We start from the raw sequence: 24,869 nt of genomic DNA, 5'->3' as shown, positions 1-24,869 counted from the left end.
AAATGTAGAGCGGCTTGACGAGACGGGTCACCGGGATGCTGAATTTATTAACAAACGCCTCCAAAATAAAATTTCCAGAGGCACCGGAGTCCAAGCAGGCCACGGCTGAGAGGGAGGAGTTGGCTGAAGAAGAAATCCGCACGGGCACCGTGAGACGTGGAGGAGCAGACTTGGAACCAAGAGACGCCACACCCACGTGAGCTGGGTGCGTGCGTGCGTTTCCCAGGCGTGGAGGACGGATAGGGCAATCCACCAAGAAATGCTCGGTACTGGCACAGTAAAGACAGAGATTTTCTTCCCTACGGCGATTCCTCTCTTCCTGGGTCAGGCGAGACTTATCCACTTGCATGGCCTCCTCGGCGGGAGGCCCAGGCGTAGATTGCAACGGATACTGTGGGAGAGGTGCCCAGAGATCTAAGTCTTTTTCCTGGCGGAGCTCTTGGTGTCGCTCAGAAAAACGCATGTCAATGCGGGTAGCTAGATGGATGAGTTCTTGCAGGTTGGCAGGAATCTCTCGTGCGGCCAGCACATCCTTTATGCGACTGGATAGGCCTTTTTTAAAGGTCGCGCAGAGAGCCTCATTATTCCAGGATAGTTCAGAAGCAAAAGTACGGAATTGTATGGCGTACTCGCCAACGGAAGAATTACCCTGGACCAGGTTCAACAGGGCAGTCTCGGCAGAAGAAGCTCGGGCTGGCTCCTCGAAGACACTCCGGAGTTCAGCGAAGAAGGCCTGGACTATGGCTGTGGCAGGATCATTGCGGTCCCAGAGCGGTGTGGCCCAAGACAAGGCCTTTCCTGAAAGAAGGCTTACTACGAACGCCACCTTAGACCGTTCTGAAGGAAACAAGTCCGACAACATCTCCATATGCAGGGAACACTGAGACAAAAATCCACGGCAGAGTTTAGAGTCCCCATCAAATTTGTCCGGCAGGGACAAGCGGAGGTTAGGAGCGGCCACTCGCTGCGGAGGAGGTGCAGGAGCTGGCGGAGGAGATGGTTGCTGCTGTAGCAGAGGCAGAAGTTGCTGTAACATGGCGGTCAACTGCGACAGCTGCTGTCCTTGTTGGGCAATCTGCTGCGATTGCTGAGCGACCACCGTGGGAAGATCAGCGAGACTTGGCAGCGGCACCTCAGCGGGATCCATGGCCGGATCTACTGTCACGATTCGGCTTCCAGGTAGTGGATCCTCTGTGTCAGCGAGGGATTGGCGTGGACCGTGCTAGTGGACCGGTTCTAAGAGGCTACTGGTTTTCACCAGAGCCCGCCGCAAAGCGGGATGGTCTTGCTGCGGCAGTAGCAACCAGGTCGCATCCACTAGCAACGGCTCTACCTCGCTGACTGCTGAGAAGGCGTGGGACAGAAGGACTAGGCAGAGGCAAGGTCAGACGTAGCAGAAGGTCGGGGGCAGGCGGCAAGGTTCGTAGTCAGGATGGGTAGCAGAAGTTCAGGTACACAGGCTTTGGACACACTAAACGCTTTCACTGGCACAAGGCAACAAGATCCGGCAAGGGAGTGCATGGGAGGAGGTCAGATAAAGGCAGGGAGCAGGTGGAAGCCAATTAAGCTAATTGGGCCAGGCACCAATCATTGGTGCACTGGCCCTTTAAGTCTCAGAGAGCTGGCGCGCGCGCGCCCTAGAGAGCGGAGCCGCGCGCGCCAGCACATGACAGCAGGGGACCGGGACGGGTAAGTGACCTGGGATGCGATTCGCGAGCGGGCGCGTCCCGCTGTGCGAATCGCATCCCCAACGGCCAAGACAGTGCAGCGCTCCCGGTCAGCGGGACTGACCGGGGCGCTGCAGGGAGAAAGACGCCGTGAGCGCTCCGGGGAGGAGCGGGGACCCGGAGCGCTAGGCGTAACAGCTGCCTTCGGCAATCTCCGGCTCTGCCATAGAGATGTATTGAGGGGGCGTGTCGGCCACCGCCTCGTGCGGGGGTCGACACCCGCTATCTCGGCGGAGAGCCGGGGCCCCGTACAGAGAGATCGCAGGGGGCCCCAGCGGTCGGACCCCCCGCGATCTCAAACTTATCCCCTATCCTTAAGATAGGGGATAAGTTTTTCACCACTGGACTACCCCTTTAACTTCCAGGGTTATATTTATACAATCTCTAATTTTTTCAACAGTTGCATCCCAGAGGGTCTTTGCTTGGGGACATTTCCATAAAAGATGTTCATTACATATATTACAAAGTACATGTACATTTGGGTTGTGGCTCATATGGGTCTGTGGATGGAAAAATAAAAAAGTTACGACTCGCAAGGAGGAAAAAAGGCAAGGAGGAAAAAACGAAAATGCAAACATGAAAAATTGGCTGTATCCCTATTCCAAAATGTGGAGTGCCCTTATGAGGTTAAATGAAGATATCTACATTTAATATGTGTAATTTACTTACAGAGTTTTTGTTACTCACCTTGGCTGGTTCCAGAGGAACAATTCTCTCAGCAGTGTCATGCTGTGTCAACCCAAGCTCCTGGGTGATGTTTGCCCTGGTGGCCTTTTTTGAAAGGACCTACATCTTTTATACCTTGCCTACAGATCAAAGTACATCCCTGCATGGCTATGGGCTCTGTCATTATATTTACTTTGTTGCTGAAGCTTATCCTGACCTTCACTACAGCCTTATTTCCATATAATGTACCTGACTTGCCTTTGTTTTTTTCACGAGGTTCCAGGGGTATTACTACTGCTATGGGTCTTGGACTGTTAATACTTGCTTTTCTGTTGATGACTACAGAAAGCAGGTGTCCAGAGGCGGAGACCCATATGTATAAGCTGAATATTTCCTAATAGGGTATTTGAAAATGGGTTTTCTAAACCAGATAAACTTTAAAGGGGTACTCCGCTGCCCCAGCATTCAAAACATTTTGTTCCGAACACTTGGAGCGTGCAGTGTTGTCGTGACGTCACCCTCAATGCAAGTATATGGGAGGGGCGTGATGGCCGCCATGCTCCCTCCCATAGGCTTTCATTAAGGGGGCGTGGCAGTGTCATCATGACTCAGCCGCCAGCTGGTTGCTGCACAGAGTTCTCGGTGGTCCCAGCAGAGGGATCTCCACGATCAGGCAGCTTATCCCCTATCCTTTGAAGAGATTCAATTTGTAGTGGGCACCAGAACAAACCGGTGCTAGGTCCATTTGGAAATGCACCATCTCCATAGACAGCAATGCATTTCCGAGCAGATTCCGCTGTTAGAAAGAACATGTTTATTTCTGTAGTTCATTTCTGAATTTCTGTAGTGTGAATGGTGCAGCAGAATCCCACTGAAAACAATGGGGGGCTACTGCACTATATTTTCCAGTTCAAAATTCATAAGTAGAATACAAAACATGATTGAGCCCTAAAAGTGTTATCTTATCTTGTATACATTTTAGTACCATATCAAATCAGCTTTAAAGGGTTATACTGGTATTAAAGGATACCTCTGCTATAGCCCAAAAAACAATTTTCCCTCACTAGATAATCCACTCAACAATCTTCCACACTTAGTTTGACGAAAATCTGTCCAGCCGTTCTCCTGCAACCCATGCTGAAAGTTCATATTACTTCCATTTCCCATGATCCTTTGAGTCGGCTTCCTGCGTGTGTAGTGATCGCTGATTGGTCCACTGCTCTTACTCTGACATAATAGCAGTGAGCCCACTGTGGCTGCTCTGCGGTAGCAGCGCTATTGGTTGGTGGAGAGTGAGGGGAGCGAGTCACACTCAGCCAAACACAGCTGAGCACATATGAATATTCAATATGTGGGAGTGACAGTGAGTGGGAACGGCGGGGAGAGGAATGACAAGGAGCATGCTGGATAAGCTCCTGGATTCGACCACAAGATGGTCGCCGCAATAGAGATTAATGGTGGTCGAAAAATCAAGTTAGTGAACATTCGGTGGGAGCATGAAAAGCTGGGGAACAGGCAAATGGTTCAATATGGAAAGTGTGAGTACATTAGGATCTGGTATAACTTTTCCATAGGATAATGTAGAACCCTGAATGTTGTATCCCAGAGTCCTCATTTAAAAAAAAAAAGTATGTTGCTGGAATTTGGGTAAAAAAAAAGTAATAATTACCTATTGCCTATAATTACCTATAATTACCTCTTACAGTTTCTTTTGGTCCCCCATTGGTTGTCTCTTCACCCTTTTTCCAAGATGAGATGTTGGAGAAGACTCATCCTACTCATCCAAACACTGCCCAAGATGAGAGACCATTGCAGCCAGAGATTGGCTGAGCAGGCCAGTCCTGGGAGATGCTGGGGAGCTTGGCAGGTAATTATCACTTTTTATTCCATTTTATACCAGCCCAAGCAACATAAAAAAAAAATATATTTTTTATAACATAATACCTCTTTAAATAAGGCATCTTATATCTTCACAAACTGTATTAAAATTGTCTTATAGCTTTTCAAGTTTTAATAGATTTTTGATGAGCAAAATGTGACCATTAATAGGTCACTAAATTAAATTATTAATACAAGCGCTAACTGGTTTTTATTTTCAGCAGGTATTTGTTAACTGGGCTACATTGTACAGAAAATACAATTAGGTCCTCAAGAGTACATGAACTGATTTCTCTTGAAAAGGTAGTCAAAAACTATACACTGTCCTGGGACTGTTATAAAAATATATGTAAATTAAGATTCAATGACATCTCAAAAGAATATAACAAATGCTAATTATTGCCCTTATATATTCCTCATAGATTTAGTAGATTCAATTATCTCAACATAATAGTTTGTAAATTGATTCCTATTTTTATGTGTTCTATATACTGTAAATTGACGTCCACTTTTTTTTAAGAGATTGTGACAGGTAGTTGTACCAATGTCTTCTAATGTACGAAAAATACCAAAACTTCTGAGCATCTTAAGTTTGTTTTTAAAATAATATTTAAAAGTTACATTTATTCTTATGCTCCAAAATCCTACAATGCAGAACCACCACTGTACCATAAAATACAGTGCCATGTCACTTGCATTATGAACATGGCCCAACTGCAGAGTACTGTAGCTATGAAGCTCTGTTGCCATTGTCTTTCAAACCTATTGGTTATGCTTGAAGAGAGGCATGCTGTTGGTGTGTTTTGACTCCAGTTTCTGCATTGTTCAGTCTGTTAAAAAGAATTACTACACTCTAGTTGGCATCAGGGTTGTTTGTTAAGACTCAGGCAAACATAGGACCCAAATTCACCTATGTTTGTTTTTCAAGTATAAAGGTGCACAAACATTTTAAATAACTTTCAGCTGTACAAAAGTTATCTCACCCTGTCAAGGATGGGTGCAAATGAGGTCTTAAAATGTGAGTGACTGCTGTTGTATACCGCTGACTGCCGGCACAAGGAATACACACCAGACAGAATGTTCATATAATTTCTTCTTCTCAGCATACTGGCTAAAGAGCTGCCTCAAGGAGTTCTGTTTATTAAACGGAAGTACACTGTTTTTACATTTGACAAAAAAGGGAGGTTAGTTATGAAATTAAAATCATCATGTTACATTTTGATTGGTTACTTGAGCTTTGTCTCGGCATATATTAGCATATTTAAGCATTTATTTATTTCTTGGCCAAAGTTCAGTTGTGCGGCTCTTTCACTCTGAAACTGGGAAAACCCAGATCTTTTCCCTTCTATACAATCTGTATCTTCTTCAAATGTTTTGTCTTCTGACATCTCATCTTGGACCTCCTGGCATCATTCCAAGGTCTTCATCTTAGTTGCAAGCAAATAGCAAGCTGGATATATAGAGTAGGTAACAAATATATTTTTCAGCATTAGAAATGATATATAAATAGAAGTATTAATATACATTGATCATCAGTCAGAATCATTTTAATCAATTTGTCACCCCGACCATCCCATATACATAAATGTTTGGCATGGCCAAGCATTTGTGTTTCTTCTAATAGGATAGGAGGGGTGAACGGCAGCCACACTACTCTGATGTTGGTTTATCCCATTCATAATAAAAAGTCGGGTAGTGAAGATCCAACACGCCCATCCCTTTTCTCCACTGACATTATCTTTTGGAGGACAGTCAGACAGTTACCATACACCGTAGTTGATTGGCCGAACCCACTGGTGACAGATTGTTCAGCCAACATTGGTATGAGCTGTACGGGTACCTTGTCAATGCATTCCTGTGTAAACAGGGTATGTGCTGCCAACATTGGAAAACTCTAAGGGGTAAATCATTGCCTATGTGGAGTCCTTTTAAATGAGCACTGAATGACATCTCTTAACATTGATTGATACTTGTTACTCCCAAAATTAGACCACGTAAATTAACCTAAATGCAAAAAAGTAAATAAACTCAAAAAGGTGCTAAAGACAGGACAAAAAGAAGTTCAATGGTATTTGACTAAGATACAGCAAAGGGGAGTTGGGTAAATAAAAACAACACCACATCGGTACCGTCAAAACTAAAAATAATAGGTTATGTTTTATATTTAAAAAAATGAGTGAAGCACACACACAAAAAAAAAAAAAGGAAAATGCATAGCCATTGGGTCCCTTACAATGTTTCTCCTTGACTCACACACTTCTGTGGTTCCCACATAATCTCTGAGTTACACCCTAAGAGGGCTTTCACCTTCAGGACCCATCTTCTACGCTAGTGTACAATGTCCCTATTTGCCAGTTTCTAGGGCTTTACTCCTCTTTAAGCTCCCAGTCTATCCCTTTGTCTCTTGTTCACAGCCCGCCAGCATACTCCTTAGTGGTTGTCTGGTTCCAGAACACTGCTCATTCTTGCAACAAGTCTCACTGTGTTGTTGTGTTAATCATACACCTCACTATAATCCTTTACCATCCCTGATGTTGCGTAATTGTACCTAAAGTATTGATGCTGTTTTGAAGACAAAGGATGATCACGCTGAATATAATTTTTTTTTTTTTTTTACTTCTGTTACTTAATTTTATTTTACTTCTGTTCATTTACTTAGAATTTTGTTAACTGATAAAAAATAAACTATTACTCCTTCACAACACCTCAAATTTTCATTTGTGGCTTATGTTTTCTTCCTCCTCACATTCTAAGACCCATAACTTTTTCTAATTTTTCCAATGACAAAGTTGTATTAGGGATTATTTTTGTGGGACAAGTTGTACTTTTTTTTATTGAAACACTTTATTTATCATATACTGTAATGTATCACAAAGCCACAAAAAATGATGAGGGCAAAATTGGAAAAAAAAAATATATGGAATTGTGCGATTTTGTGGGGCAATAATTTGGGGAGTTCACAATATGTCATAAAACTGACAAACTGTATGTTTTGTTTATGGTTAAAAAAGATAGAAAACTTGCCATGTTCTGACCCCTAAAAAAAATTTTTCTACCTATGGAGCTATGTTAAGGTTCACTTTTCGTGTCATGAGCTTTTGTGTAGTTCTGGCTTCTATACCACTTTTAATAAAAACATTTTCTGGGATTTGATGTGAACAGAAATAAGCAATTTTTTGCATTTGGAATGTAGGTTCAAAAATCCTACTTTAACAATTGCTGAGCCATGAAAGATGTCAAGGACCTGGTAAGGCCTTGAGCGTCCCCAGCAATCTATTGGTAGCCCATGATTATATCAAGGTGGTGCAATGCCGCAATCTTCATTGATCATGGTGTTTAAATAGTTAAATAGTGGACATTGGGGTTATCTCTTGGAGTGTTCTTCATTATCGGCAGATTCAGCTGAGGATAGACCATCAATAATTTTAGCCTGGAAAACCTGGAAATGTTCTTATGTTTCACTTATTATTATTAAAAATATCAGGTAAATTGTAAAGTATGTACTTTCGTATATTTGTGAATGATGGATTAAATTTGTATTACAATGATAATTTCCTATTTTCTACCAAACCTTTTTTTAGGTCATAAAATCTATAATTATTAGTTGAACTTAAGAACAATGTCTAAACTGCATGCTTTACTAAACAGCTTGCAGAAACCAGCTGTTTCATCAAGCCTTAACATGTACAGTAACATTCCCTTTAAGTTAACTGCTGGCTTTCAGCCCTTAAAGAACCACCTTTTACAGAACAGTATATAGAGCTGTATTAAATGGCCCTCTGTATCAAAGCCAACCATTATAGCTGCCAAATTTCTGTGCTGTGAAAGCATACTTTGAGAAAAACTTAGCCTCAACTACTAATGCTGCTTAGATACCAATTGAGTAAATACTTTTGGAAAATGCTAATACAAATTAAAAAAAAAATAAAAAGAATACTAATCTCTTTATACCATAAAAAATGAGGCGATATATTTAACAAACATTCAACATGCCTTATCATGTTATGTAAAAAGGCCTTACATTGTGACTTTATTAAATTAAATAAAAAATGATGATTATTATTATTATTGTTATTGTACAAACATTTCAAACTCCAAAAATGCTTCTTAGTTGGCAGCTGACGTGCAACCACCTAAGTCAGAAATGGAATATATAGATATTTTCCTTTAATCTTAAAATTGGCAAATTGTTGGTCATTTGTTGACGAAGACTGTTATGGTTTAGGAATAGCATGATTAGAATCTATAAGGTAAAGGCAAGATCATTTCCTTTGGAACTAAGTTAATGTGATCCAGATGCAAGGTTTAAGGGTATGAGCTTGTGGTCTGTCACCTCACCACCAGTCCATCACTAGTTCATGTATAACTATTTCCTCACCTTCTTATAATACAATTGATGAAAGCAAATCATTCACAAAGAACCATCGGCTGGACACAGAGAAATCTCATATTACTGTAACTTAGTTTCTGAGACCACACTGCTTTAGTTATTATGGGATGACTTTTTGTGCTTATTTGACCTATCTTATTATACAGTATAACTCATAATCATTGCCAGACTATACCAGGCATCCGACTTAGTTATATAAATGATCCAAATAGTACCAAAAGGTTTTCTTGTGCAGATTAGTATATTGATATATTACTGGGAGCTGTCAGGGGTATTTGTTTCTCTGACACTGGGAAAGCCTCTTCATGTGCTGTCAGCTACACGTCTCTGCCTAAAGTTTTATCTTCTGAGTTATGTATATGCTGTGAAGCACTAGATGGCGTGTTATGGTATGTGTGTGTGGGGTGTTGGTAAGCTTTACAGTATGTAGACTTCTGGAGCAGAGTTGTGTAATGGCTGCTAACTTGGAGAGCACAACAGCAGCACTATGTATTTGTGTCGCTACTTTTGGCCTCTGCTGAAGGGAACTGCACATTGAACTGCCGTAATGTGTGCTTCTTTAAGTCACCCTGTCGGAAAAGAAGTTTGAACATGCAGGGCAAGATATAACAGAAGAAGACTTGAAGTAAGTTTTCATCCTGTAACAGAGGAACGAACGTGTGGCATTTGTATACTATATATACAGACGGGAAACTCACAGCACTGAAACTTTGCAGGACATCATCAGAAAAGTGTGCAGTAAGTACAGTACTTTGTCTAAGCTAAAAACCATATCAATATGAACTGTATTGCTTCACAGGCAGAACATTGGTTGCTGGGCTGGTTATCTCTAAGAACACTGTGTCAGCAGTTCTTCACTCACAGAGTGAAAACACCAGTTACTAAATGCAAAACTTTATTGTGCAAGTATACAAATAAAGTAGATTGTTATATGGTATACATGACAGATAGACAGATAGACAGGCAGACAGACAGACAGATAGATAGACAGACAGACAGATAGGTTCATGATATGCAGTGTATTATATGGGTTCTCCAGAAACCACAAAATGCTCTCCATTTAGTTTATTAGACTAGTGGCCGGGTCAGGCCCTGCAGCCATGATATGAATGCATAAATGCTAGTGTGAACCTAGGCTTACTGGTTATGTCTCATATGGTGCTGAAACTTTTCTCTATGACTATGTGGTCCACCAAACTCACATGTGCAAGCATATGCAAACAAACTTCTTTCTACATCGAAGTCCCTGGTTTTTTCTCCAGCTCCAAACGAAGATGGGAATTATCAGTAGTAGTTTTTAATTTATTAATACTAATATCAAACACTCTATTTGTCACATTTTTTGCACTGTATTATATGACTTAGGCCTTCAGGCTTTCTAATGTGACTTCCAATGTGGCAGGCTATAAGAAAACATTTTTTAGTCTGAATTTACAATTGATTCATATTTTACTTTTTTTTTTTTTTTTATAAAGTAGTTCCATACAGTGTACAAAACATGCACTGCCTTAGCTAACCCATTGGTATTACATAATGGAACCAAATCTGAATGAATGTACCTGGAAAGCTGGGTGTATAATTATATTGTGCAACCAAATGATACAACGTCTGACCCACAATGTGGAAGCACAATATGTTCTAAGAAACTAGTAATTACAGATACACAAAAGAAGTGCAAAACTAATGCATTAGGGATTTGGAAAATTAGACAAAAGGGTTTTAATTTTGATACTAAGCTATACATTGATCAGACATAAAATTTAAACCACCACAAAAGTATTCTGTAGGATTACCTTGAGCCACAAAACAGCTCTGACCTGTCATGGCATAGACTTCACAAGACCTTGCAAGGTGTTCTGTGTTATCTGACACAATATGGTAGCAGCAGATCGGTTCAATTCTATACACATTCCATTTTAGGGCTACATTGCTTGTATATCATGGGATATCAGTAAAATGGTATTTTAATGTATACCACGGTATACCCATTGACATTAATACACCATATATCGTCTACTAGTGACTCGGTTTGATCTGTTTCCCAAACATAAATGGGGTGTGAATAGTAGTAGTACAGGGCCAGCTCAGTACAGGGCACTGGACTAGGGGATTCCTCCCACAGGACTCTCTAGAAGGTTCTAGCAGCCTGTTGGTAATGCTAAAGTAATGTGACCTGGTTCTCATACGCTTTTACACAGGATCCACTAGAGGTGGCAGTACAAAGAGAATCATACCCTTATGGACAATGGTGCTCTGAGGCATAGTCATGATGGAAAAGAGGTGAACCCAAAACGTTCTCAAAAGTTTGAAGCATACAGGTGGCAATATGAGTCTGTTTGCTAAAGCATTAGGATTTCTCTTTACTGGAACTAAGGGGCCTAAACCAAACCATGAAAAACCCCATTGTTTTATTTCTGCTCCTCTAAACTTTACAGTTGGCACAGTGCATCCAGAGTTTTCTGCTGGATGTTACCAAAGCCAGATTCATCCATCAGACTGCCAGATAGAGAAACAGATTAGAAAATTAAAACATGTTTTAGGAACTGGCTCCATCAGTGAAGAACAATCTAGATTAAACTGCAATAGTGTTAGCTTCACAAAGAATCATGACATTTTATCCACAAGTACAGTTAACTTCACATTCCTCTTCCTCTTGCCAGAAGCTTATTCTGCTGCTCTTAGTCATCCAGTATGTTTGCAGTGGAGAAATGACAGTGTCGTTGTTTATCTGTACCACAGGGGGAATGAACAGGAGAGAAATATAAAAAATCAATTGACATTTATAATGCCCATGTTTATATTAGCCATTCTTATATCCCATTTCAGCCAAGAGCAGAACTGGTTTAAACTCTTCATTTTGTCAAAAACTAAAACCCAACGAGGGACCTATAACTGTATTCCCTATTAAAACAACAATTCTGAAGTATCTTCTCTTATTGTGGTGTTCCTTTGTTATCCCCCCCCTAGAAATGTATAAATAAATTGACAATGAGGTGTTCCCATTCTCTCTTGTCAAAGGGATGTGTCATTGAGTAGTCTGACACTATACAATGAATACATACATTTCTAGGAGTAATAACAGAGGAATAGAACAATGAAGCCCTATGAACAAAGCTTTTCAAGAATTACTTCATAGGGAATACAATTATTTACTAAAACACTACTGGACATAAGGAAACTTGTTTCTCTGACCAATGCCAACTTCTAGTCCTCTCTGCTTACAAGTAGTGAGAGATCCTTGTGTGACATCACCATGAACATAATGTCACCTAGGTGAATACCTAGTGGTCATGTCATCAGGACCCGGGACTAGCAAACAGCAGCATCACAAATGCTGAATAATAGAGTTAGCAAATTGCATATTCTGGGAGATATAAGCTTCACCAGAGTTGTCTGGCTGCAGCTTACTCCTCCCCTCCTCATAGAGAAAACATAAATGCATGACCATGCAGAAAGTTCACTTTTGTGGAGGATAGGAAGGATAACTGTTCAGCCAAAAGTTTTTGAACATGTATGGCCACCTAGTCATTTAAAAGTGTATTTGGTGTAAGTAGCATGTAACTTAGCTGCTTAGAGTAATGGGCGCCATATGTAGGCATCCTTAAGTCACAGAGTATGTGCTGTAAATCTGCCCAGTACAGCTCCACACACACCTTCTGCTGCCCGCTTGTGTCATCAGTAGAGATGAGCGGATTTTTGAAAAATTCAATTAGGCCGATTTGACGAATTTTCAGAAAAAATTTGGTTCAATACTAATTTATTTAAAAACGCTATTAAAAACAGCTATTTCCCTACCTCAATAGGGGTGTAGAATACTTTGCCTTTCTGTAACACACATAGGGTGTATGCTGGGTTAGTGAAATAATACTGTTATTCAGAATGACATGCAGATTCTTTTGGAAATGTCCTTCGTGCCATGTAGTGACAAGAGTTACCTTCCATTCTGGACTTCTTACCTGGCTTCTATGGTCAAAATAATTTATATAAATTCTATTACATTTTATTTCAAAATTGACATAGATTATAAAAAGTCTTTAAACAAAGTCTGCAAACTACAAGGTGATCAGGTAAGTGCTAAACATTGTTACATTCACATTACAGACAGAGCTGTAGCTAGCTCTTTTTGCTCCATCTGGCACCATCATGGAACCTGCAACACAAACATATTAGTATTAGGCTCCGCAATTTTCCAGCATTATCCTCCCCTTTTCCCTACAAATGACTCCAGCCTCCTCCAAACACAATGCCACCAGCCTTCCCACAACACACAAGGGGGAAGATTTATTAAAATTTGTGTGAGGAAAAGTTGTCCAGTTGCCCATAGCAACCAATCAGATTGTTTCTTTCATTTTTAACAAGGCCTTTGCAAAATGAAATAAGAAATCTGATTGTTTGCCATGGGTAAATGGGCAACTTTTCCTTTGCACAGGTTTTGAAAAATCTCCCCCAATGTTTCAAGCCTCACTCAAATGCCTCCAGCCCCACCCCCCAAGCACACCCAATGCCTCCTGCATTACCCCACAAAGTGACAGAGGGGTGTACATGGGAGACAGGGGTGTAGAGAGGTGTACATGGGTGACAGAGGGGCATACAGGGGTGACAGAGGGGTGTAGAGGGGGGACAGAGAGGTGTACGGGGTAACCGTGGGGTGTACAGGGGTGACAGAGGGGTTATGAGGGGTGACAGAGAGGTGTAGAGAAGTAAAAGAAGGGTGGGGGTGCAACAACTGAAGCTGAGTAGGCCTCTGTTAGCGCTGCCCCTGCTCCTTCCCTCCATCCACATCATTCTGCTGAGGGACCAGGAAGAATCCAAAGTCCAGAGCTGCTCCACAGGAAAGGGAGGATACATGAGGATTGGAGCTGCAGCATCACCCGTCCCGGCACTGAACACAGACTTCCCTCCGGCCTGGCCTGCACGGCTGTGACTCACAGGTGCACAGGCCTGGGCAGAAATATAAAAAAATTTTAGCACCATATTTCCCACCAGAGTTTCCTGGCACCCTGGTTGGGTGTCAATGCCTCAGTGTAATGTGTGCTGGACCCCCCTTATGCCCCCTTGCAATAGCGCACCTGAGGCGATCGCCTCACTCACCTCATCAGAGCTACAGCCCTGATTACAGAACGTACAAAGTGCAAAAAACACAAACTTAAAAAACACTACAATCTGTGATAAAAGTGCTATTAAAAAAGAGCTAGCATTATATGTGACAAGGTCATCAAGAGTGGATTTAAAAGGGGGGCAGTTTAAGTTGTAGAAATTTCTGAGACAGTCAGTTCCATAAACCTGAGTGAGGGGAACTCTGAGGACAATGCGCTCCAGTACGCTTAAAACAGTATTTGTCTACAACACCAGCCGGTCTGTACTTTTGCCTGGCCTTTCACAGTATCTAGGCCCTTGAGACTTTAACAGGAACAAAATAGTACACCACTGAGATGTACGTATGTGGTATGCACTTATGAGGTGAGTACAATGCTCTCCAGTATGCTTAAAAAAAGTATCTGTGTACAACACCAGCCGGTGTGTACTTTTGCCTGGCCTTTCACAGTATCTAGGCCCTTGAGACTTTAACAGGAACAAAATAGTACACCACTGAGATGTACGTATGTGGTATGCACTTATGAGGTGAGTACAATGCTCTCCAGTATGCTTAAAAAAAGTATCTGTGTACAACATCAGCTGGTGTGTACTTTTGCCTGGCCTTTCACAATATCTAGGCCCTTGAGACTTTAACACGAACAAAATAGTACACCACTGATATGTATGTATGTGGAATGCACTTATGAGGAGAGTAAAATGCGCTCCAGTACGCTTAAAAAAGTATTTGTGTACAACACCAGCTGGTGTGTACTTTTGCCTGGCCTTTCACAATATTTAGGCCCTTGAGACTTTAACAGGAACAAAATAATACACCACTGAGATGTACGTATGTGGTATGCACTTATGAGGGGAGTACAATGCGCTCCAGTACGCTTAAAAAAGGATTTGTGTACAACACCAGCAATACACACCAGTGCTACTGCACACAGTCGCTGTGTACTACAACCGAAATTGCACTTTCTCTCTCAATCTCACTCCCTTTCCAATCAGTGCTTCTAGGCAGGATTTGGGCTTGAGCTGTGAATTCAACACACTGTGCAACAGAACGCTGATGTGACTACGAGGTGAATCGCTGCTGGAAAAATGCTTTTCTGGCCAACACACAGCTCTGTCTGTCCCTATCTATATCTCTGCAATGAAAGATTGAAGTGGCTGGCCGCAATATGGCTGCTGATTATATAGGGCTGTGACATCACAGGGGTGACTGGCTGGTGATAGGCTGCATGGTGCATGTGAGTCAGGGTCATCCTGCCCACCCTTGTTCCCACCTTCCCAGGATTCCTTGCCCCATGTCTTCACATGTGGATCCGCCACTTTAGATGCCCTGGAGCCTGGACCGCACTAAATTGAGTTTAATGAAGCGATGGAATCGTGGCAATATTCGTATTCGTTGCGAATCAAATTTTTCATGAAATTGCAATGAATTCAGATTTGTCAGATTCGATTCGCTCATCCCTAGTCATCAGAGTCCAAACAGCGCTGAAACACAGATGGGGGGGTTCTATCACCGAGCAGGAGGTATACTTGGAGCTGTACTGAGCAGCACTTACAGCAAAGATTCTGTGACTCTGGGATGCCTGCATACTGCGCCCATGACTCCAGGTAGCTAAATTACATGCTGCACGTGCCATAAACAACCTATAATAATGGGAGAAATGTTATAACAATAGCCATGTCAGAGGTACTGTATGTTTTAAATAGATGTTCAATAACATTCATCATGATGTCAGCAGTTTTATATGGAAACTGCTGGTGACAGGTTGCCTTTAATAACATATTGATGGAGCTTATAGTATAGAGCTAGTGGTTTTTGATTTTAAATACAATTTTACATTAAAAAAAATATATATTGTAGTAAAGGAGATGGCTGCATATCAAAGATCTAAATGGCATTCATTGTAATTCAGAAGAGATGGTATGTTTTGTCCCCCACACCCTTTCCATAACCACTGCTGTTGCATGGTTGATTTCTATTGTAAGTACACCTTTGTATAAAGCTTTTTTAGCTTTCCATAAGTCTGCTATATTCTTTATATTATTTAAATGTTTTAATACAGAACTATTATAATAATGGTTTATCCTTTAAGAGGTACTTTCCTAATTTAAAACTTAAAGAGTAGCTCCCACCATCATTTTTTTTTTCTGTCCCTGCCTATTGCCCATCTATCCCTCTCCCTGCCATAAATTTTTTTTTTACTATCTGAGAAATGCCTTTTTGTCTACCTGGTAGTGTGCTAATTTACCAGGTAGACAGGCAGACTTCCCCAAGCAGGTGCAACGTCACTAATGCCTGCTGGGGGGGGCTGACTTCCGCCCTTAGCTCATCTATACAGGTTGCCTCCAGCTGTTTCACCACTACAACTCCCAGCTTGCCCTGACATCTATTGTCTGTCAGGGCATGCTGGGAGTTGTAGTGGTGAAACAACTGAAGGCAGCCTGTGTTGAAAACAAAAACTTTATGGCCATGGCACTACCCTGAACCACGCTCTCAGCCTCTGTTCCCCCCCCGAACCCCGCTCTCAGCCTCCTCCCCGAACCCGCTCTCAGTCCCCCAAGCCCCGCTCTCATACCAAAGTGCAGGACAGCAGCAGCGGTGTATATGCCGGCATGTGAGGCCAGGGAGCCAATGCGCGCATCCTCTGTTCTCAGTGCTCGCTCCAAACTTGTCTGATTGAAGGAGCGAGCACAGGCTGACTGAATTAGGACCGATTGCCCGGCCGGCATCGGTCCTAATTCACTAGTGACGTCATGTAAGGCTGCAGCCAGCCACTAGGAGGGAGACCCCTAATGGCTGGTTTTTATATGTAAATTACACTATTTTAATGATTAAAAAAAATAATGAAAGTATATTAGAGATATGTTGTAGTACATAAGTACTACAACATATCAAAAAAAAGTTTGGTGACAGTGCCCATTTAAAGTCAAACTTCTGGGACCCCCGATTTCCAGACTGATTTCCCGTCTCTCCCTGTGCATGGAGCAGCATGGAGAAACATGAGCATGGAGCGCATGCCGACTCCACTGCACAGGAAGATCCTTGGTCCTGCTCTGGAGATCATAGGGGTCTCAGTGGTTGGACCTTCTGCTGTAAAATTGGTGGTGGTCCGACTCAATAATCTCCAGTCAATACCACCAGTAAGCTTATGAGGACACCATGATTCAGTGGCATATCCCCCTCCATTTTTTTTTACCAATTACAGCAGACTAAGCAGCAATATCAGACATTAACACATGTATGGAGCTGTTTCTTGTAAACAATAAAGAGGACATAGTGGTCTTTGGAGTGCTGTTTCTGTTTCAGTCAGCAGACTGTCAGAAGTGATCAGCTCCTTTGTTCAATACTGTTCAAAACATGTGATTTTTTGTCATAATTTTGTGGTAATTACAGGGAAAGCACAAAAAACATGACAATTTACAGTATTGTTATGTTTACAGTTAAAAATTGCACTATGCTTGAGATATACAGCAACATATCATCAGAAAGGTATGCTGACCCATACTGTGGTGTACCCGCATCGGGCTCACTGAGTTTAATGGACTAATGTAGTGTATTAGTAACTACGTTTGGTACATTTTCTAGAATATATTTTAATTGTTTACAGGAATTAAGTATGTGGCCTCCTGCACTTTAGAATCCTGCAAAATAACAGAGTACATCCCGAAATTAAGGTAATTTGGTCACTAGTAGAATGTGTTTGCAGAACTCAATGGGTCTGCTTGGATATGTCGTGATATAGGTCTTGGGTCTTTCTGTCGACATGGTTAGGTATTCTTACAAAGTAGTGCACTTTTTAACTGTGATTATAGCCAAAATCCACCACAAGACCCTTAATAACAGCATTGTATCATCGCTAAGTTATTAAGACTGGGTTCACATGTCGTGGTAATGTACTATATAACAAAAGTTGACCAGACATACTGTATGTTATTCTGATTAGCCACAATGAGACAAGTCAGTCTTCTGTGCAAACCCTTTGTGCAAACTATCTTGCTAGAAACATGATAGGCTAAACTGATCGATCACTGTGTCATACAATAGTGAACTTGTGTGGCAAATCTTCATCTGAATTCAGGCTATCATGCCATAATATTAATCCAACATAACCATATTTGTGGCAGAGAACAGTCTGCTGTCAGTAATTGTAATGTAATATACAATTGCCAGTCACAATGGTCAAAATCAGTGTATGGGCATGTGGTGTCCCGGTACCGCATCCTATACGGTACCTATGTATGTGTGGGTCCCCATAGCCAGAGTCCCTAGGACGTAGGGATCCCTGTTATGTAGTTTACCCCTTGTTGCCTCTATTCCAGCTCATAGACTAGTAATTTATGTAAGGTTAATGTGAATAGGGTAATATATATGTAAATAAATGGTTAATTACCTGTTCCATAGCGTTGCAGGTCCTTCGGGTCACGTGACTAGGTAAACTCTATGGTATTTTGATTAAGGACCTTTGGAGGCCCTGTGACGTAAGCAATCCCATTACTCTCTGTAATGGTGAATGACAGATGTTCGGACCAATCGGATTTGCCCCGCCCCCTGCCCATATAAGGGAGCGGCGGCCATGTATCGCTCTCTTGTTCCTGCGCAGCCAAGCAGTAAGGATCTCTCTTACCTCGTGGGCTGTCATGAGAGAAGGATCTGCACAGCAACTATCGCAGTGAGTTAGGCCCGAGCCTTGCGGCAACGGCTGAACAATTCTAAGTCTAGAGTGTATCAATCCCCAGACACTCTGCAGCATCACCGGACCTAATAATACCCCTAAATCCAGACGGATCTGGAAATATCTACCCTAAATTCAGAGACTGTATGACTAGCTCAAGGTCCGCAACAACTGCCAGTCGCTAAGCAAGATAAGGACTGTTTATATGAGACTGTTACAGTGCCTTGGATGCTGCAAGCACTTAAGTAAAGTTGTTCAAGTTCAAGTTCAATCTCTTTGTGGACCTTCAGTCATTTCATGCACCTATCGTTACTGGGAAGGGCGGCGATAGGCCGGAGTATTGACTCAGCATACCAGCCCTCAGCCTGGCGTCACGAACTATAGGGTTAACATTAACCCCTTATATACCGATACCATACCACCACTACCATACACCCCCCAAGGGCTACCACAGGCAGCTTAAAGGAGTACTCCAAAGGATAGGGGATAAGATGTCTGATCGCTGGGGTCCTGCCGATTTGACCCAAACTTCACTCCGTGCCTGATGATTAGTGATGTGACGCCAGAGGCGTGTGACGTCACCCGTTCCCTCTTAATGCAAGTCTATGTGAGGAGGCGTGGTGTCCGCCACCCCCCTCCCATAGACTTGCATTGAGGGAGTGTGGTGTGATGTGGAGGGGGGGGGGGGGCTGTAATGTCACTTGCCGTAGCCGGCATTCTAAATGAATGTTGGGTGTTGCAGGGAGATCGTGGGGGGTCCCAGCGACCGGACCCCCTTGATCAGACAACTTATTCCCTGTCCTTTGGATAGGGACGGAGTAGTCCTTTCAGGCAAGAGCTGCATTGCTCCTTTTGCTGAGTTATATGTGCTGCCTGTCAAAATTGATGTGTCCATATTCTGCTGCTTTGCAACTAATAAAAGTGAATGTGGTGGTGCTGGGATAACACTCAGGATGAATATTTGGGCATCATGGTTGCAATGTGACCACATTCCCTTTTAATAATCACACAATGCTGTGACGTTGGGTTGCTCAGCCTGAGTCTGCTTGTATCAAGCCGAAGGCTAGGTTCTGTCATTGTGTTCTGACCCGGGTCGTAACACAACTGATATCGTCGGGACTAGAGATGAGCAAACTTACAGTGATTAGATTCGTCACAAACTTCTCGGCTTGGCAGTTGACGCCTTTAGCCTGCATAAATTAGTTCAGCTTTCAGGTGCTCTGTTGGGCTGGAAAAGGTGGATACAGTCCTAGGAGACTCTCTCCTAGCCCACCGGAGCACCTGAAAACTGAGCTAATTTATGCAGGCTAAAGTCAGCAACTGCCGAGCAGCGAGGATCGTGACGAATTGAATCACTGTAAGTTCACTCATCTCTAGTCTGGTCCCAATGGATCCCATTGAATTAAATGTGGTCCGTCGGATGTCTGGTATTTTAGGGGAGTTGAGTGGAGAGAAAAGATTGGACATGCAGTATTTTCTTCTCCGGTCCTTCCAACGGAGCACCCTTTACACAGCCTTATTGCCTCAATCTGGTTTAAGGGACTTTTTTGTTTTGTTTTTACCAGTAAAAACGGTGTAGCCAATAACTACAGTCAAAATTCTATAATATGTTGCAGACCTTGTGACTGTGGCTGTATGGTCATATTACATGAAAGGATGTATCTGGGAATATGACTTTTACAGTTAACGTACAGTATTTTTATGGGCATGCATAAGATAGGTTCACACTGGGCAAATGCTTCCATCAGATGTATCTGTCAGCGTCCTGTTGAAAATGGGATGCTGACATATACTGTAACGGAGGGCAGCAGATGTCATTTATTTTAGAAGAGACTGTATGCTTTTTTTAAGCAAATTGAAAAGTGTGCTCTGCTACATATGACTCCGCACCTACTGCCCAAACAGTGACTCACTTCAGGCTATTGAAATCAATGGCATCCGCTGCCCATCGTTACAGTATATGTCAGCATTCCATTTTTTGGCGGGATGCTTACAGATTTGGAAAACCCAATTGAGCAGCCCTGTTTACTTCATTACACTGAAGAGAAGAGAGGGACAGATAGATCAGAGATATGACCTATGCACGATCTGACACTATATTGCGGAATAATGTGCTGAAAAGAGGCCAAAGTACTGGGCTATTATTAGAGGTCAGGGGTAACACTACTGCAGAAGACCACCTCCTCATCCAGATTTGATTTCAGGTGACAGATTCAGTCCACCATAGATTGTGCATAGTGACCACTTTTCCATACAATTTTTGGTGGTCTTTTCAGAAGTTTGGGTGAGCACGTCAATGACACCCTGGTGCTCAGGGGTTAATAGCTGTGCTATCAGCAGCTGTCAGTCACCCACCCCTAAGACATCTGGAAGGAATTTAGCAGAAGTGCTGGGAGGAATAGACTTATCTCTGCAGCCAAGTGTTGCTGGGCTGCTGTATATCAGTGTTTCCCAAACAGGACATCTCCAGCTGTTGCAAAACTACAACTCCCAGCATGCATGGACAGCTTTCGGCAGCACACTGCTTGTTTCTGTCAGACAAAGACTGTCCGTGCATGCTGGGAGTTGTAGTTTTGCAAAGGCTGGAACAGTGTTTTCCAACCAGTTTGCCTCCAGCTGTTGCAAAACTACAACTCCCAGCATGCACGGACAGCCTTCGGCAGCACACTGCTTGTTTCTGTCAGCCGAAGGCTGTCCGTGCATGCTGGGAGTTGTAGTTTTGCAATGGCTGGAGCAGTGTTTCCCAACCAGGGTGTCTCCAGCTGTTACAAAACTACAACTCCCAGCAGGCATGGACAGCCTTCAGCAGCACACTGGTTGGGAAACGCTGGTCTAATAGAAATGTGTTTCTATGAATGATATTCGAGACTGTGCTATGGTGTGGGAGTCGTAGTTTTTCAACAGCTGGAGGCACCCATGTTGGGAAACACTGCAGTATTTGTACACTAATGTATTCATGTGGAGACACTAGGGCAGTGTTATCCAACTTGGGGGCTTCCAGTTGTTGCAAAACTACAACTCCCATAGTTTTGTTTTGCAACATCTGGAGGTGACCCTGATTGGGAAACAGTGCTCTAGGGCAGTGGTCTCCAGCCTGCGGACCTCCAGATGTTGCAAAACTGCAACTCCCAGCATGCCCAGACAGCCAACGGCTGTCCGGGCATGCTGGGAGTTGTAGTTTAGCAACATCTGGAGGTCCACAGGTTGAAGACCACTGCTCTAAGGCAATGGCCCTCAACATGTGGCTCTCCAGCTCCACCTGACATGCTGGGAGTTGTAGTGTGGTAGAGCCCCAGGTTGGACAGCAGTACTGTAGTGTGATTGACCTAGTGAGGAGATGAGCAATGGTGACAGGATGGGCGTGGGGCGGCGCGCTCCCTCATTACACAGCCGCTCTGTCGTTCCCTCACAGAAAGAGTAGAACCGAGCACCTCCATATAGTGCTGGCTGGGGAGAGAGGAGTGGGGGGCGGACACCCGGTGCCTCCTCCTTTGTCTGGGCTTAGGGCGGGTGGCTGAGTCCTGCTGCTGCCACAGGAAATGATGAAAAGAAAGATTGAAAACGAGAGAAAAGAGTGAGGGAAGGAGAGAAAAGTTTCTTCAGTGAGGTAACTGCTCCGTGCTGTCCCGTCCCCGGCTGCCTGTCATTCCTGCACACTGATAACGCCTCAGCTCTGCTACTCCTCCTCACACTATCGCTCTGCTACACTAACCTTCTCCACACCTCACCATAGGATGCTGTACACATGTATGAGGTTGCGTTTACTGTGGTCTCACACAGATAATCACAGGACAATGCGGCTTCTTTGACTTTTTGCTTCCTGTACACAACAGATAAACATCGGCCGACATGGATCTGTGTGGTCAGGATAATTTGACTATGCTGTACGACTGCTAATAGAAGGAAGAATTGGCATATAGGGTATCCATATGTCCTGGGAGATAAGCCATAGTAAAATGTCCCTAACACTGTCCAAATAGTGCGTTTATAGGCTCTGTTCACACTGTCTATTCTATTCAGTGCATAGGAATTTAACCCAATGAAGGCCAAAAGGTGTCATTTTTGACATCTGTACCAGTGGTTAAGGTTTTCTGTGTATTTGCTGTACAGAATAGTTCAAGCTGTCACCCTATACTGTAGTAGAGCTGCACACAGAAAATGGATACCGTACAGTGTATGTTTTGTCTATGTGTGATGGGTTCTGCAAAGTGGTATCTGTAACCGCTATAAGTCAGAGGAATTATCCCGGCACATGTTTCCGACAAAAACTGCACAATCCGTTGAGCCTAAGGCTATGTTCACACGGCGGAATTTAAAGCACATTATATTCAGTGGGATTCTTCTGTCCCATTCACACGGCGGAGCTGTCTTTAAATTTTGCGGCATGGCGGGTGGAATCGCATTGTACTCAATGGGGCTTGGAATTTTGTCAGCATTCTGTGTTTTGACCAAAAATATAGACAGAAAAGAGAGAGCACACTCAGCATACTCCAAACTCAGATTCCTCCTCTAAAGGAAAACTGTCAGCTTGCTTCAATATCCCCCCCATCAGTTTGATGCTTACCGTGCCCGGATCCGCCACTCTGTTCGTCCGTAACCTTCTATTTTCGGTATATGCTAATTAGGTGCTAACTTGCAGCGGCCGGGCTAACTGGCACTCTAACGTCAGTGTTTTTGGTCCAGCTCTTCTGCCCGCTCTATAATGAAGAGGGAGAGGCGGAGGGAAGGGAAGAATATTGATGAGCTGGGTGGTGCTGCGGCCAGCGGCACTGACGTCAAAGTGCCAGTTAGCCCGGCCGGTTCAAGTTAGCACCTAATTAGCATATACCGAAAATAGAAGACTACGGCCGAAAGGCGGGGCGGATCCGGGCACGGAAGCATCAAACTGATCAGCGTCCCTCGCACTGCCAGTACCACTGTTTAGTGCGGGGGGAGCAAGCTGACAGTTTTCCTTTAAGAGTACATTTACACGTGCGTATTTTCTGCTGCGCAGTTGTTTTAGCAGTTTTTGCTGCCCATTGAAGTCAATGGGCAGCAAAATCTGCAGCCCAAAGACGCACGTGCGAACGTACCCTAATACATATGTTTATGCAGAACTGGCAGCAGTCCTCAGTATTCCAGCAATAATGACTCCTGCGGGGTGCATATACTAAGATAAAGTATCAATCGTAGAAACTACAAAGTTGCATATATGCACTCACCGCATAGTAGGTGTCGAAGGGTTCCAGAGTCCGGGCTACAGAATCTTCAGTACAGACGCATAACAGGAGTGCTCAGAGGCAACATCGGGAGTTTCGCACATGCGAAAATGCCTGCGTTGCCTCTGAGCGCTCCTGTTATGTGTTTATACTGAAGACCCCGTAGCCCGGACTCTGGAACGCGTCGACACCTACTATGCGGTGAGTGCATATATGCAACTTTGTAGTTTCTATTCTGTGTTTTGAGCACACAAAAAATCCATCGGAATTCCACAAAAAATCCAGTGCAAGCTTTGCAGAATTGTGGAATTCCACTGTGTGAACATAGCCTTAAGCTAAGTCCACACTCGTAGTCATTGGTATTCTGCTAAAAACAGGATGCCGATGTTTACTGTAATGGAGAACAGCGGATGCCATTCATTTCAGTGGCCCGAATGAGAGCCACCTAGTGACTCAATTGGGAAGTATGTACTGTTTTCATCAGACTGGGCAGTGGAGCTCACCGCGCTTTGAGTCTACTGAAAATAAAGCACGTGTACCGAACTGAGTCTCCATTCAGCCCATTGAAATAAATTGCCTCCATTGCCCTTCGTTACAGTATATGTCTGTGTCCCATTTTCTGCAGGATGCCAACAAAAATGACTGATGGAAACCCTAACACAGTGTTGACCTAGTCTTACATGTGCAGTCAGCAAATCCACGCACTGCAGTATAGACATGGTGTTCGCTGGTCTCACATGAGGGTAATATGGGGGCAAAACCAAGAACTTTGTAGTCCCACAACTGTTATTTGGGCACAAGAGTACCCATGTATTGTGCTCATGTGACACTGGGTTTATATAGTGGATCCCTGTGATAAGATGATGCTCCTGGAGCTGGCAGCCTGTCCTCAGTATCCGCTGTTTTCCCACAGCACCCAATAGGAAGTGGAGTCTGCCATGTAAAAGCGCCATAACAACTTCACTGTTGGCATTGTACAGGGTAAGATGGTATTTTACATGGCACCGGTTCCCTAGTAGATTTTTCAGAAAATAGAGATTTCCAACATGGATTGAACAGCAGATTCCTGTACATATTAGTTATATAGTAGATTTGTGCACATTTGACATAGCTGACATTTCTTTCCTAAAGCTGGATACCTCCTTTAATAAAGTCTATCACACATTTGTGGTTGCTACTAGCAACTGAGGCTACTTTTACACTGAGTATTCATCTGTTATTAAACATCTGTTTTCTGTGTAAAAAC

General features: G+C 43.2%; 1 protein-coding gene across 3 annotated transcripts in view; it reads left to right on the top strand.

Annotated features, from left to right (window-relative positions):
• The first annotated feature begins 9,062 nt into the window (after positions 1 to 9,062).
• MDFIC (MyoD family inhibitor domain containing) overlaps positions 9,063 to 24,869 on the top strand; it is a 164,142-nt gene continuing 148,335 nt past the window's right edge. The window contains exon 1 of one of the 3 annotated variants that reach the window (XM_056573861.1): positions 9,063 to 9,399. The gene's annotated coding sequence lies outside the window, so the exon portion shown is untranslated. Of the gene's footprint in view, positions 9,400 to 21,712; positions 22,033 to 24,869 lie in introns of those variants that run through there. The other 2 variants (XM_056573864.1, XM_056573860.1) reach the window with 2 other exon arrangements.

Source organism: Hyla sarda, chromosome 4 (genome assembly GCF_029499605.1).
Source record: "Hyla sarda isolate aHylSar1 chromosome 4, aHylSar1.hap1, whole genome shotgun sequence".
NCBI lineage: Eukaryota > Metazoa > Chordata > Amphibia > Anura > Hylidae > Hyla > Hyla sarda.
The sequence above is the reverse complement of the archived record's forward strand: the minus strand, read 5'-3'. Positions and strand labels throughout refer to the sequence as shown.